This window comes from Xenopus laevis, chromosome 4S (genome assembly GCF_017654675.1).
Source record: "Xenopus laevis strain J_2021 chromosome 4S, Xenopus_laevis_v10.1, whole genome shotgun sequence".
NCBI lineage: Eukaryota > Metazoa > Chordata > Amphibia > Anura > Pipidae > Xenopus > Xenopus laevis.
In genome coordinates, this window is record NC_054378.1 from 105,677,484 (window position 1) to 105,691,508 (window position 14,025).

Consider the following 14,025-nt stretch of genomic DNA (forward strand, 5'->3'; position numbering starts at 1 on the left):
CAGGACTAGATCCCTTCACCAAGGAGCAAGGGCAGACATAGAGAAACTCTAGAAAAGAGACTGTCTTCTTCTTATTCCACTGGAAAACCATAATATTAGACTTTTTCTACTATAGAAAATAATATCACAAGACTCATAGAAAATAGTTAATTTAGCTCTCTAGTGGTACTGTGAAAAAGGTGTTTCAATTGCAGCTGCCCTGATAAAAACCCACTTTGTTGGATCCACAAGACAAAATCAAATTTCTGCAGGGAAACTCAAAGAAACTAGTCCTGGTGAAGAAACTTCTGCACAATCAATAAAATAAAGATGTTACATTTAAAGGAGAACTAAACCCTAAAAATGAATGACTATGAAGACTTTCATTCATCCAGGTCATGGTATATCTAGTAATTCTAAAAGAACTGGACTTACTGAGTAATCATTGAAGATGTTTTACTAGTTATCCGAGCAGCTTCTTCAGTTCAACTGACTGGTATGGGAAGTCCTCGGCATATAGACTCTTCCACTAATCCAATCACAATGGCACATTGTAACTCTATAGAGAGGTGACATCTAAAAATGAATATAGCTAGAAATGCCATATTTTACAGTATATACTGAACTTTTTGCACAAGCCTAAAGTTTCCGCATCTTTATAGAAGAGTGTTAGGAGTGTCTGTGACACTCACATGCTCAGTGGTCTCTGAGCAGCTGTTGAGAAGCTAAGCTTAGGGGTTGTCTGCAAATTGTCAAGCAGAAAATGAGGTTTGTCTGTAATATAAGCTGATGCCAAAGGACTGATTATTAAATTCTGATGCTAATTGTGCTGTTTCTGAGCTGCCATGTACCAATAATCTGATTTATTTTCTAATCAGCTTTACAGTGTAACATTTATATTCTATGTATACTGTATATTGTGCTCAGTAAGTGACAGCAGCACAGAGCATGTGCAGTGAATCAGCAGAAAAGAAGATGGGGAGCTACTGGGGCATCTTTGGGGACACAGATCTTTACTGCTAAAGGGATGTGGTTGCCTTGGGCTGGTACAGAAGCTCAAACAGTGTCGGACTGGCCCGGCGGGACACCGGGAAAAAATCCGGTGGGCCCCGACCCACATGGGACCCCGCCAGGCCAGACCCCGCTCTCCTGTTGCTCGTTTTTTTTTAAAAAAAAACGATCTTTGCGACGCGCATGCGCGCCAAGGGGATGTCGGATCATGGCGTACAGCAGAGCACAGAGCCGCAAGGTGCGCACAGCAGGGGGACGGGGGGCCTGTACGGGGACCTGGACTGCAGTTCCGGTGGGCCCTGGGCCCCCCAGTCCGACCCTGCGTTCAAAACATAATGTACAACAATTCTGCCCTACTTCTGTCGTTAAGCTTTAGTTTTCCATTAAAGCCAAAAGAAAGTGCTAGTGCTTTTGTGCAAAACAAAGTGCCAATGCAGAATAATTCAGGTGGTGGTGTCTAACAGCTAGATCACCTACTCGGCAGATGCCATCTAATCAGATGCCAAATGAAATCCGCATATTAGTCAGTATTCTTCTTCAGCATTCGTGCATAAAGGGGAAATAGAATGCCAAATAGTGTTACAATGTTTTTATTATAGAGTCTGTGGAGTGCGCGTTTATGTTGTGCAGATTTTCACTTATCACACCAAATGATTTTGTTTCAAGACATTTTGAGGCTTCTCCAAGTGTTGTACTGTAAGGGGGCTGCTTTATGGCGTTGGTGCAGCAATAGCCTTTTTCTGGCAACTCTGCCATGCAGCCCTATGTTGGTTATTCAAGTATCCCCTTTTTGTGCATGCTGCACCATTTGTTTTAGAGAAGCTTATATTTCAGTAGTAGTTACTTGAGGGGGTTTCTCTGCATCCCAATAATATGAAGGTATGACAGAACCCCTATTTTTCCACAACAACTTAAAAAAACAGTAACATGAAAAGATAAAAGTGATTTAAAGCAATAAAAATATAATGCAGTGTTGCCCTGCACTGGTAGAACTCGTGTGTTTGCTTCAGAAACACTATTGTTTATATAAATAAGCTGCTGTGTAGCAATGGGGGCAGCCATTCAAAGGAGAAACGGCTCAGGTTACACAGCAGATAAGCTCTGTAGAACATAATGGTGTTATCTGTTATCCACTATTTAACCTGTGCCATATAGACTTTATTCAATTTCCACCATTGCTACACAGCAGCCTGTATATATAAACTATAGTAGAGTTTCTGAAGCAAACACATCAGTTTTACCAGTGCAGGGCAATGCTACATGATATATTCATTCCTTTAAAACACTTCCTTCTTTTGGTGTAACTGTTCCTTTAAAGTCTAAACTATAATAAGGCTAGAAATGCTGCATTTTGTATACTAAACATAAACATGAACTTACTGCACCACAAGCCTAATCAAACAAATGATTTATGCTTTCAAAGTTGGCTACAGGGGGTCACCATCTTGTAACTGCTTGAGTTCTGCTCCCCCTGCTGTTCATAAGTATGTTTGTTTCCCTGCCCAGCAGTAAGGGACCGTCTGACAATTGCTATCCACAGCAGTAAATGAAGGGAGAATTTCACTGCATACAGTCGGGTTTCTTATAAAAACTGTACACATTTTTAAATTAAAGTATATTGGAGATAGGTTTCTTTTTCATTTAAGAAAGTAAAAATTGGATTTAATTTTTTTGCCTTTACATGCCCTTTAAGGCAAAGGCATTCACTCGGAGAAAGAAAGCACAGGTAAAGAAGGTAAGGATACTTGCAGAGTGATACAGGGTCAGTAGAACACTGGGGAAAAACCCTGGACCTTGTGGCCCCGCAGACCGAGACCCACTCCATCATACCCTACAAAAACCCTGAGTGATCCCCCTTCCTCAAGATTGCTGTTACAGAGGAGAGTACAAGGTACTGTAAATCCTAGGAGTGGGGAGGGGGTTGCGACGTTGGGTGGACTTCAAGACTGGGGCATGGAGCCCGGGGAGGGTGTGGTGACCCCTGAGGTAACAGACTCACTGGCCCCAGACCCCAGTCCGATGCTAGATACTAGAAGAAAATGGAATTGTATGGTGCCTGTTCTCTCTCACTCTCTCTCCATGTCAGTGTAACAGAAGCCATATAGAGTATGATTTCTACTGCTAGCCAACAAATCCCACATAAGATATAGTAGAAGCAGGTGCACAAGACCTATTTACAACAGAGGCAAGTGTAAACAGCAACACCTCAACAAGAACAGGATGCTGGAGAAAACATAGACTTACCAAGTATGTCACATTATATTTATTACCCATCAAACAGTATCATGCATGCATTCCCAATGGTAAATAAACAGCCGGATGGCACGCATATAGTTACATTAGTTACATTATAGTCTGTTTGCAGTGATAACCAATGTCTGTGTGTCAAATGTGAATATTTTTTGGGGGGGAGGGTTATAAATGCAATTATGTGTGAATGTAATACAGACATGGGCTGTACTAGCAAAATAAATATGTGATAGGACTGCAAAAGAAAAACATTACTGGAAAGCATGGGTTATACAAGTTTTTTTTCCACTGGAAAACAGTCCAAGCAGATATGATAACCCCAATACAAATACATTCAAGGCCAATACAAACAAGCCTCGGGCGGATGCATTTACTTACAGCTCCGTACAGGTGACAAGTGCCCGAGTCATTTTACCTTGAGCAACTAAAAACAGAGAGCAGGAAATTCTACAATTGAGGGACTGCCAATGTATTTTTTTAAATTATTATCAACACATAGTTATGAAGAGCCAAAATATTTGGCAGTGCTGTACAATAAATGAAAGAAAATAATTTTTTTGGACAAAACGGAGAGCTAGGTTTAAATGAATATATTAAATAATGATATCCATTCAGATGTATTGCAATGCACAGTAAGGACCATGGTCATTTATTATAAATGTGATTTACTCAATGCATGCCACACATGCTTCATACATTCCTCTGAGTGATCAGATGCTGGACTCTTGTTTATAGTTATTTGGATAGCACCTTTGTATTCCCAAAACCAGCCATGGCCATAGCAGCCTGCTAGGCTTTGAGCCTAGCAGGGGTCATATATGACTTTTTTGATGTGCACTGCCTTAATTAACTGGCACATACAACTTGAGAACTTGGAATGCAACTACAGTTTTTCCCTTTTTATACAACATTGGATGTACTTTTTGTACGTTGGTACATGATTGGTGCTCCATTAAAATATTTGGAATTTCTGTAGATATTGCCAATTTGGTGCAGCACAGGGATGGCCTAGACCCACTCCCCTGATTGGCTGCCCCTAGAGTGTGATGTGCATGGCAGCAGGACAGCCCACCTTCATGGGGGGCAGGGTTCAGGTCCGGAGTTTGGAAGTTGGGAGGGGAGCCCTCGGTGACTGCCAGGGGGGCCCTTGGCGTTGCAGCTTTGACCATGCATCTGAGCTTGCACTTACATATATTTGTGCTTGGTAGGATTTCCACCTGTCCAGTTTTCACCCGGACAGCCCGGTTTTTGGCAGGGTTGTATGGGTGAAAACGGCCTATCAGGATTTCCAAATTAGAAAATCCAGACAGGACATTGAAGTTAATGGCATGGCATTCAACCAATCGCTGATCACCAGGTCATAACCCTGCCCTAACATCACCTGCCCTGCCCAGAGTTGAGTTATCGCAAAGGTGAAACCTTAGTGCTTTGCACCAGTGTGTCTGGCTGGTCTCCTGTGCCAAATAATGCAAATGTGTATCTATTGACACAGGTAAACCCTTGAGCTACTGCCTCCCTGGTAATTCCAGGATTCCCACTGCAGTCTTGGGCCTAAAGAATTTCACACAGGGGTCATTTTATGCATGCATTTTGACACATTGGGCACATTAGCACTAGATGCCCTTATGATCAGAATAAAGCTGAAATTCTAGGGCATAACACTGTATTCTGGATTCATTCATAATGAATTGCTTCCAAAATTAAAATATATATTGCAGTTGTGTTAGTAAATTAAACCTTTTATGTTTTGGTCTGCTCCATTTTTTTCAGATTTATGTACATTTTTCCTAAAAATGCTGAACTTTTTCCAGAAATTCTGAAAACGATTTCTGAAACTGAAATCGAACTTTTTAGAACAAATGAACACATTTTTCGTATAGTTACTTAACCCACAATTTTTTTCAAACTCAAAGGGCGTTCCTATTTCTTTTCTTATAAGAATCAGCCTTTCGTTCATAGTTTAGTTTAGGTAGATTAAAATGTTCATTGTAATACAAATTTTTTGTTCGCTCACAAAAAGTTAACGGTTTCTGTATTTTTTCGATGGCTACTTTCATTTATACTTTTTCAATGATCTTTTAATAACTTTCATGGCATTCAAGGTTTTAGAGACATAGGGACAAATTCACTAAGAATCGTAGTTGCGCCAGGCGCAAATTCGCCGCACTTCGCCACACTTCGCCAGGCGTAGTTTCGCCAGCGCACCGCAAATTCACTAAAATCCGAAGTTGCGCACAGGGGTAGCGTAAGTTTGCGAAGTTGCGCTAGAGTTAATTCACCAAGCGAAGCGAAGTTTCGCTAGCGATGGTTAATTTGTATACGGCACCAAATTCAAATTTCAATGGAGGAATACGTATCAGCACTACAAATGCCTAGAAAACCTTCAAAACATCAAATAAAAATTTTATTTTGCCCTACACATGTGTCCACTGTATAGTTAAGTTGCCATGAGTTAGGAAATGTAGGGGGGAAGGAGGGGAGCCCCAAAAAATTTTTCGATCTTTTTCAGCCTATCACCCATCATATAGAAAAAACACCAGGGTTTTTTGGGACTTAGAAAAATGTTTCACTTTTTTTGAAGCAATCCCTATCTACTCTATTGCGCTTCGCCTGGTCTGAGGTGGCGAAGGAAGTCTAGCGTAAAAGGTGGCGTTCAAAACAATGCGCGCGTTAGTGAATTTGTGTAGTTTCGTTCGTTGCGCAAATTCGCCAGGCGTAAGGGTGCGAAGTTACACTAGCGAAATTACGCCAGCGTCCAGTGAATTTACGAAGTAACGAAAATGCCCGACGCTAGCGAATTGACGCTAGCGTTCGGGGCTTCGGCGCTTGGTGAATTTGCCCCATAGAGTTTAATTGTGGTTTCAAAAACCTCAAAAACCGCTAAAATCTGAACATTAATAAATAGGCCTCCCCTATATTCTAGGTAATTAGAGCTTATTTATTATGTGAGCATTAAGAAACAGGGCCAACAGGCCAACAGAGTAGGTAATCCAGCAATGTAGGTATCTCCATGAGAAGAAGGAGGAAAATGCATAAATCAGGGATGTCCAACTTGAAGGATTCAACTGTGTGTTGGGCAGTTTAAAGGGCATGTAAATGCAAAAAAACAAAATCTCATTTTACCTTCCTTAAAGAAAAAGAAACCAATCTCCAATATACTTTAATTAAAAAAATTGTACCATTTTTCTAAGAAACCTGACTGTATGCAGTGAAATTCTCCCTTCATTTACTGCTGTGGATAGGAATTGTCAGATGGTCCCTAACTGCTGAGCTGTTTAACAAAGTTACAAGATGATGACCCCCTATAGCCAACTTTGAAAGTATACATTATTTGTTTGATTAGGCTTGAGGTGCAGTAAGTTCATGTTTATATTTAGTATACAAAATACAGCATTTCTAGCCTTTTTCTATTTTAGACTTTACATGTCCTTTAATAACACAATATTAAATGTACTTTCATCTACATTTCCACCCCATGCCCTACCTTGCAACCATGGCCAACTGTTGCATGACACCGCAAGACCAAGGACCGACAGAGAGTTGTACACATTTAGAACAGGATTTGAGAAGCTTAATCCACAGAACAGAACCTGTGTTTGTGTGTGCCCAGGCAGGAGTTTGTGGTTTTAAGACAGGAATATTTACTTACTTTTCTTAATTTTTTTTTCCTCCAGAAATGTAACTATTTTTACTCCGGCTTTTCAAGTGAAATAAGTGGAAAAGTCAGTTTTTATGCCCTGTAAATCAGTTAGGCAGTTATATTTTATTTTATAGCACCCAGAAGTTTTTTCAAAAGCCTTATTTTAGCATTAATCTCATACAATGAAATCTATCAAATAGTAATATACAAGATACGTTTCCCAAAAGATTACAGTCTTTTTTCTTTCTCTGGTAGGTTACAGCTAATAATAATGCAGCAGAAGGCATTTTCCATAAAAGCCTCCTTAATTTCCATTAAAGTTATGTGGTGTGTACCGAAACCATCTTTAAAGGAGAACTAAACCTCAAAAATTAATATGGCTACAAATGCCATATTTTATATACTAAACTTATTGCACTAGCCTTAAGTTTCAGCTTGTCAATAGCAGCAATGATCCAGGACTTCAAACTTGTCACAGGGGGTCACCATCTTGGAAAGTGTCTGTGACTCTCACATGCTCAGTGGGCTCTGAGCAGCTGTTCAGAAGCTAAGCTTAGGGGTTGTCACAAATTATCCAGCAGTCAATGAGGTTGACCTGTAATATAAGCTGATGCTACAGGTCTAATTATTAAATATTGATGTTAATTGCACTGGTTTCTGAGCTGCCATGTAGTAATTGTATGTATTAATTACTAATCAGCCTTGTATTGTGACATTTATATTCTATGTGTACTATATATTGTGAGTTGGCCCCTAAGCTCAGTAAGTGACAGCAGCACAAAGCATTTGCAGTGAATCAACAGAAAAAAAGATCCCCATCTACTGGGGCATCTTTGGAGACACAGATCTTTACTACTAAAGGGCTATGGTTGCCTTTGGCAGGTACAGAAGCCCAAAACATAATGTATAATATTTCTAGCCTACTTCCTTATTTAGGCTTTAGTTCTCCTTTAAGGATAACATACCCTATTTAAAGTCGGGTGTATTTGATTTTCATATAAATGATCAGTGAAATTATTCTGCACAGGGAACCTTATTTATTAGCATATTTGTGCTTATTCCATCATTATTATGTCTCTAGTCTCAATCTAATACCATGTGGTATCAAATTATCAGTCGGGTCCAAACTCTCCAGTGCTGTTAATGACATGTTTGCTTTCCCCATTACACACAACTGCATGAAAAATTCTGTGACCCAGAACAACCACCGTCATTAATGTACCATCCTTAATTAATGGTTAGCTTGTGTTTATTTTGGATAAATATTTACCAAGCTCAACATATTTTTCCTAAACCATGACAGAAACACTGTCCAAGATCCAATGAATCCAGTTTCTGTCATTGTGATGGGTACCATAATATTTGTGCAGAAAGAACTGGGAACCCCATCACCTGACAATGAGTACCAATGTTTTCTGCCAATGTTTTTTGCCCCTGTATTTGCTGTTCGGTGAAAATGAGCATTGCCCTTAGCATGGAGACTACTATGGTAACCTGCCAGCTAGCACCAAGGTCAGAACATTATTGAGCCATTGTAGCAACTCCAAAATAAATCTAAGACTAGGAAACTTCCCTGTGGCAGTATCTTCCATTGTGTCTGAGGTCTATAACCAAACGAGGCCAGGCAGTAATTGGCCTTATTTCTCTTTAACACAGCTAATATATATTATAAAGGGTTAATAATTCATTTGGCTGAACACTTTGCAAAAAGTTTGTGGATTTGGCCAAAACGTAAACTAAATTATGGATCCTGTGAATCTCTAATTTTTTGTAAACACTTCTTATTCTCATGACAATCTTTTATATCCTCATTTCTGTCCTCCCTTTCGATCTTTGATTTCTCTTTCACTCTGACCTCTTTGCAACCTTCATCCTCTGCTTAATCCTTTATTCACTCTATGATTATTTCTAATGTCTGCTGTCGGATTGTTGTAATATCGCAGTATTAGGCTGTGTTAAGCTTGCCTTTCACAATAAATAGAAGTTCAAAGGCCCCATAATGGGACTGCACAAATAAGGTCTGTCGGGCAAATTTGCATGTTTAAATGAAAAGAGCAACAGGTCAAAAGCTAAGCCATCTCTAGCACAGGTATGCTTTCAGCCACCAGCTGTTGTGGACTGCATGTTGATGCAATGTCCCTGCTGTGTAGCACTTTGTATGAATAAATATATACACATAGTTGTTTGGAACTAAAGATGATTTGTTTTTTATTCCATGGGGCAGATTAACTAAAGGGCAAAGTGTCCGTCCCTAGCGAAAATTTACCAGAAATCTGCAGGGACACCGCAAGTTTACTAACAGACATAGAGGACAAGTCGCTAGAGAAAGAGACCATCACTAGCGTAGTTTTGCTCCCTAACGCCAGGCAAATTTTCGTTACTCCACAATATCACTAAAGTGCAAATTTTACAGAACTTTACCTCTTTCGCCAAAGTTTCCTTCGCCACCTGGCAAACTGATAAGATGAAACTACATCCTCCTCAATCTTATATCAGTGACATCATATCCTGTATGCTGAAAACTCATAAAAGTTCTAAAAAATGCTGGTGTTTTTTCATATTTTAAAGCAGGATTGCCTTCAAAAGTACTAACTGTTAAATAATTTTGTGTTAACATTTCTTTCCCAATCATTTAAAGCTCATGTCACATTTGTTTTAGGGTGGGCTCATGTCTAGGGCATTAGAGAATCTCTTTTGTCTTTATTTTGCTTTCTTGTACATATGTAATAATAAGTGGCAACTTCAAGCATTTGCACCAACATCTCTAATAAAGTCATATATAAGAGGTATATGTACCCGCCCTATTAAAATTGACTACTAACGAAGTTTCTCTAGGCAGAAATGAATGCTAGCGAAAGATCATTATGAAATTTATGCTATGAATTAACGGTAGTGAAACCTCACCAGCATTTGACTACAGAGACGCAACTTCGCATTTTAGCGAGTTAGCGTAGCGGTAGCGAATTTGCACGTGGCGCGTTGTGGCGGAGCCTTCGCTGGTGAAAAACGCCCTTTAGTGAATTTGCTCCTTTAAGTTTTCGCTCTTTACTCTTTGTGGGATGTGTCTGTGGATTAAATGTTGATACCTATATTAGGTGTACAAACATTCTTCTTAATTCATTCTGTGCATATGGGGCAGGTGCCTGTGTTGGATTTGCTGCAGCTGGAAGGTGAACACTACCATGATGCACCACAGGTCAACCAGGAGCCAAACCTGCATGAAGAGGCCCTTGTTGTCCTAGCCTTGTATGAAATCAATTTCCACCACCAACCCAGGGCTTTAGGTTTCCAGGATACACCAAATGCTGCATGACTGTACATCTTTGATCCTCACAGAGCATGAATGGGCTATACAAGTGACGGAAAAGTACCTTAAAGGCGCAATCTCTTCCAGGTAGATGTATATTATGCTGCATTAAGCAGAAAATTTAATTGTTCAATGATACTATTTTGGTGGAACAAGTAAGAGATGATATGGTCTCCATCAATTTAAATTGCACCAGTGCAGTCACTTAATACAGTAACAGTTGCTTCTGAGAAATCTGGGCTTATTTTAGAGTAAAAAATTAACAAATTATTTAGAAATCGAGTCGGATTTATCTAATGATCCTTATTTAAGTCTAGGCCCTGTGGTAATTCCACACAAAATTGGAGTGCTCACCTCAGATAATATCTCCTTTCGGATCAGGTGCTTTTAGCAGTATTCGATCACACCTGCCACGGATCCAAACTTCAATTATAGAAATCCAATATACTGCAGCACACTATAACTTGTGTAAAATTTGAAGGTGTACTTTATTTGGCTCAAATGTGAGCAGACATGTGGCACATGTCTGCTCACATTTGAGCCAAATAAAGTACACCTTCAAATTTTACACAAGGTATAGGAGACCATATATCTCTCCAGTATATTGGATTTCTAGGCCCTGTGGTAAGTGAATACAACAGAACATCTGTCCTTTGGCTTATCCTTTACTCTTCTAAGTATTAGCCCACCCATACAATTTGCTAACCACCGGGAGATGTCTAGCAGCTTACTCCAAAGAGTCAAGCATGATTGGAGAAGGATTCTAGCAAAAAATAATATAAGGTCCAAGTTCAACTGCCAACATGCCAGGGAAACATATAGCACTGAGTAGAGTTTCTCGATTTGTGAGATGAGTGATAAGTTGATATTGCCTGTAACACGAGACAAGTTGAAGTTGAGAAATAAAACAAAATATCCCACACCTGCCTGCCTCTCCATGTAGGGGTAGTCGTATATCTATAAACACTGTATAACAGGAAATGTAAATAAAGGCCAGTGGTTTGCACTTTTTAACAACTTAAGGTGGCCATACACTGGCCGATAAAAGCTGCCGACAGACCGAGTCGGCAGCTTATTGGCCCGTGTATGGGGGTCCCCGACGGCCTTCCCCGATCGAGATCTGGCCGAAAGTCGGCCATATCTCGATTGGATGGGATTAAAAATCCCGTTGGATCGCGGCCACATCTGTTCGTTGATGAAGTCCTGCGATCCGACCGCCCGTTTGCGTTCGCTAGGATCCGATCATTGGGCCCTAGGGCCCACGATCGGATCAGCCCGATATTGCCCACTTCAAGGTGGGCATATCGGGGAGAGATCCGCTCGTTTGGTGACATCGCCAAACGAGCGGATCTCTCCATGTATGGGCACCTTAAGTTAAGTGATCCTCTAGCTGCAAAGTATGACAGGTGCTACACTAGATAATTCCATTTATAATCAAAACAAAATAAACCTGCCAAGACCCAGGTTCTGCCTGGCTTCCCTGTAACCGAAAAATAAAGGCAATCTTAAGACTAAGGTAAACAAAACAACATGTTATGAAGAGAACTTCTTGGTAAACACTATAGAAAGGCATGTGCCAGAGGGTGGGGGAAAGGAACAAAACAGCACTGGGATGTGGGGGTGACAATAGTTTTTTTTTTAATGTTTTACTAAAAAATTTATAACAGAATATTAACATAAATTAATTAAAACAGGTCAGCCAAACTTCCTACAACCAATGTAGAAAACAGTATTCCGATGGATTCCCTACCATGCCCTGGTAAAATGCTTGAGTAATACATACAAAGCATACCAAAGTCAATGCAGTCTTCAAGAGAGAAAGCATTTCTGTAGGTTTGAGACCAGAAACTGCATCCCAGTGCTGTTTACAGATGGTCTTCATGATACCCTTAAAAGCAGAAGGAAAGCTTCAATCACTGGGGATGCCATATGTCTAGCCTGTATAACTTAAAATCATAAGAAAGTCATACATGGGCCCCCATGAGAAGCCCACCGATGGGCCTGCCAAATAATATTGATCGAAAATCGGTCAGTTATCAATCAGGTAGATTTGATTTTTCCCTCGGGGCAAGGACCCCATCAGCTCGTTGATGTAGTGCTCTCCTGAGGCTTTCATTAACCTTCACTATGATCTGATCACCCAGCTCAGGGTGGCCATATCAGGGAAAGATCTGCTTGTTTAGCTGCCTTATCAAATGAGCAAATCTTTAGGTGCCCAGTTATGAATTTCATATGTACATTTGTAGAAAACTGTCTAAATAATCCATTGTGGTGAGTAGTTTTCAACAGCTTATTCTGTAATTGAATAAGAGAACATTCATCCCATCGGCTGTTATTGAATTACATTTGTGGGGACACTAATGCTGTGTCTTGTGGCTCCATGTGTGTATGTGTCATGCATTTAATGATCAGAAAGGGATGATGACTAATGCTTTGATTGCCCAGATACTGTTCAATTTTTCTCTTATACACATAAATGTAATGCTTTGTTCATCTATTTCAGATGGAGTAGCCATTGCAGCATGTAATTGTACTGGGAATGCACCGTAATGCATTAGTGGCTGTAGAACATTGAGTCTGGCGCTTCTGATGCACCCTAATAGTTGTTTGCTCCAGCCATTTGTTGGTTATAGGGTTGTATTCTGCATCTCTGCAGGCAAACACTAGGGGTGTGAAGAATAATCCACTGCTGTGGAACCATTTCATTCCTAAAATCTTCTTATCTCCCTTGTAAAGCCAGGCTCTTGTTAATCTAATCCATAGATTACAGAGTAATGTGGCACCCATTCGTGGCGGGAGGATAATAGGTCACACATCATGCCAGGAAAATATGTGTATAAGTGCAGATCATTTTTGCTGATAATGCAACTTCACTTATCATTCATATTTATTCACTGTGTTTGGACCTGATGAAATGAAATACTGAGTTATTTGCCTGTATTTGACTGAATAAAATGACCAGGAGTTTGTCCATTGACATTTGATTGACCCATCAAAAGTGTATTTGAACCAACATTGTTTGATATTGGTTATTGCCATCAGAGTTTAGCAGCATGCAATATTTTCCAGTTCTCCTATTACGATGGACAATGCAAATTGGATGGTCTCTAAATTTCCTCCACATCCCAAGTGTGCTATGAACAAGCATTTGTGTAATAGTTACAAATAACCAGACTGTCTCATCAATGTTGGGCATGTATGTCCATCATAAACCTTAGTAAGCTGTGCATCATTATATACAGCAGGGATCCCCAACCTTTTGAACCTGTGAGCAACCAACATTAGTAAAAGTAAAAGGAATTGGGGAGCAACACAGGCATGAAAAATGTTCTTGGGGTGCCAAATAAGTGCTGTGATTGGCCATTTGGTAGCCCCTATGTGGATTATCAACCTACATTGATGCTCTGTTTGGCCGTGCACCTGGTTTTTATACAACCAAAACTTGCCTCCAAGCCTGGAATTCAAAAATAACCACCTGCTTTGAGGCCACTGGGAGCAACATCCAAGGGGCTGGAGAGCAACATGTTGCTCACAAGCTACTGGTTGGGGATCACTGATATAACGTATTCCAGGGAGCACAGAGGGGCATTTCCAGGTATTTTCTTCATATGTTTGAGCAAAAAAAACTTAAAATAAGCAAAAAGCTGTCTCTGGTAAGAGCCTAATTTCCTTTTTTATATAGGGCTTTCTGCACTAGTGATGCATCTCACTATCCCCCCCTCAAACAATCTCAATGCTAAAGCACAGAGCGGCAGAGGGGGCGGTAACGTAGCTCCTGGATTGCCCCATCTACAAATGTTGCTAAGGTTAAGGCCCCCATAGATGCAAAGATTTTTCT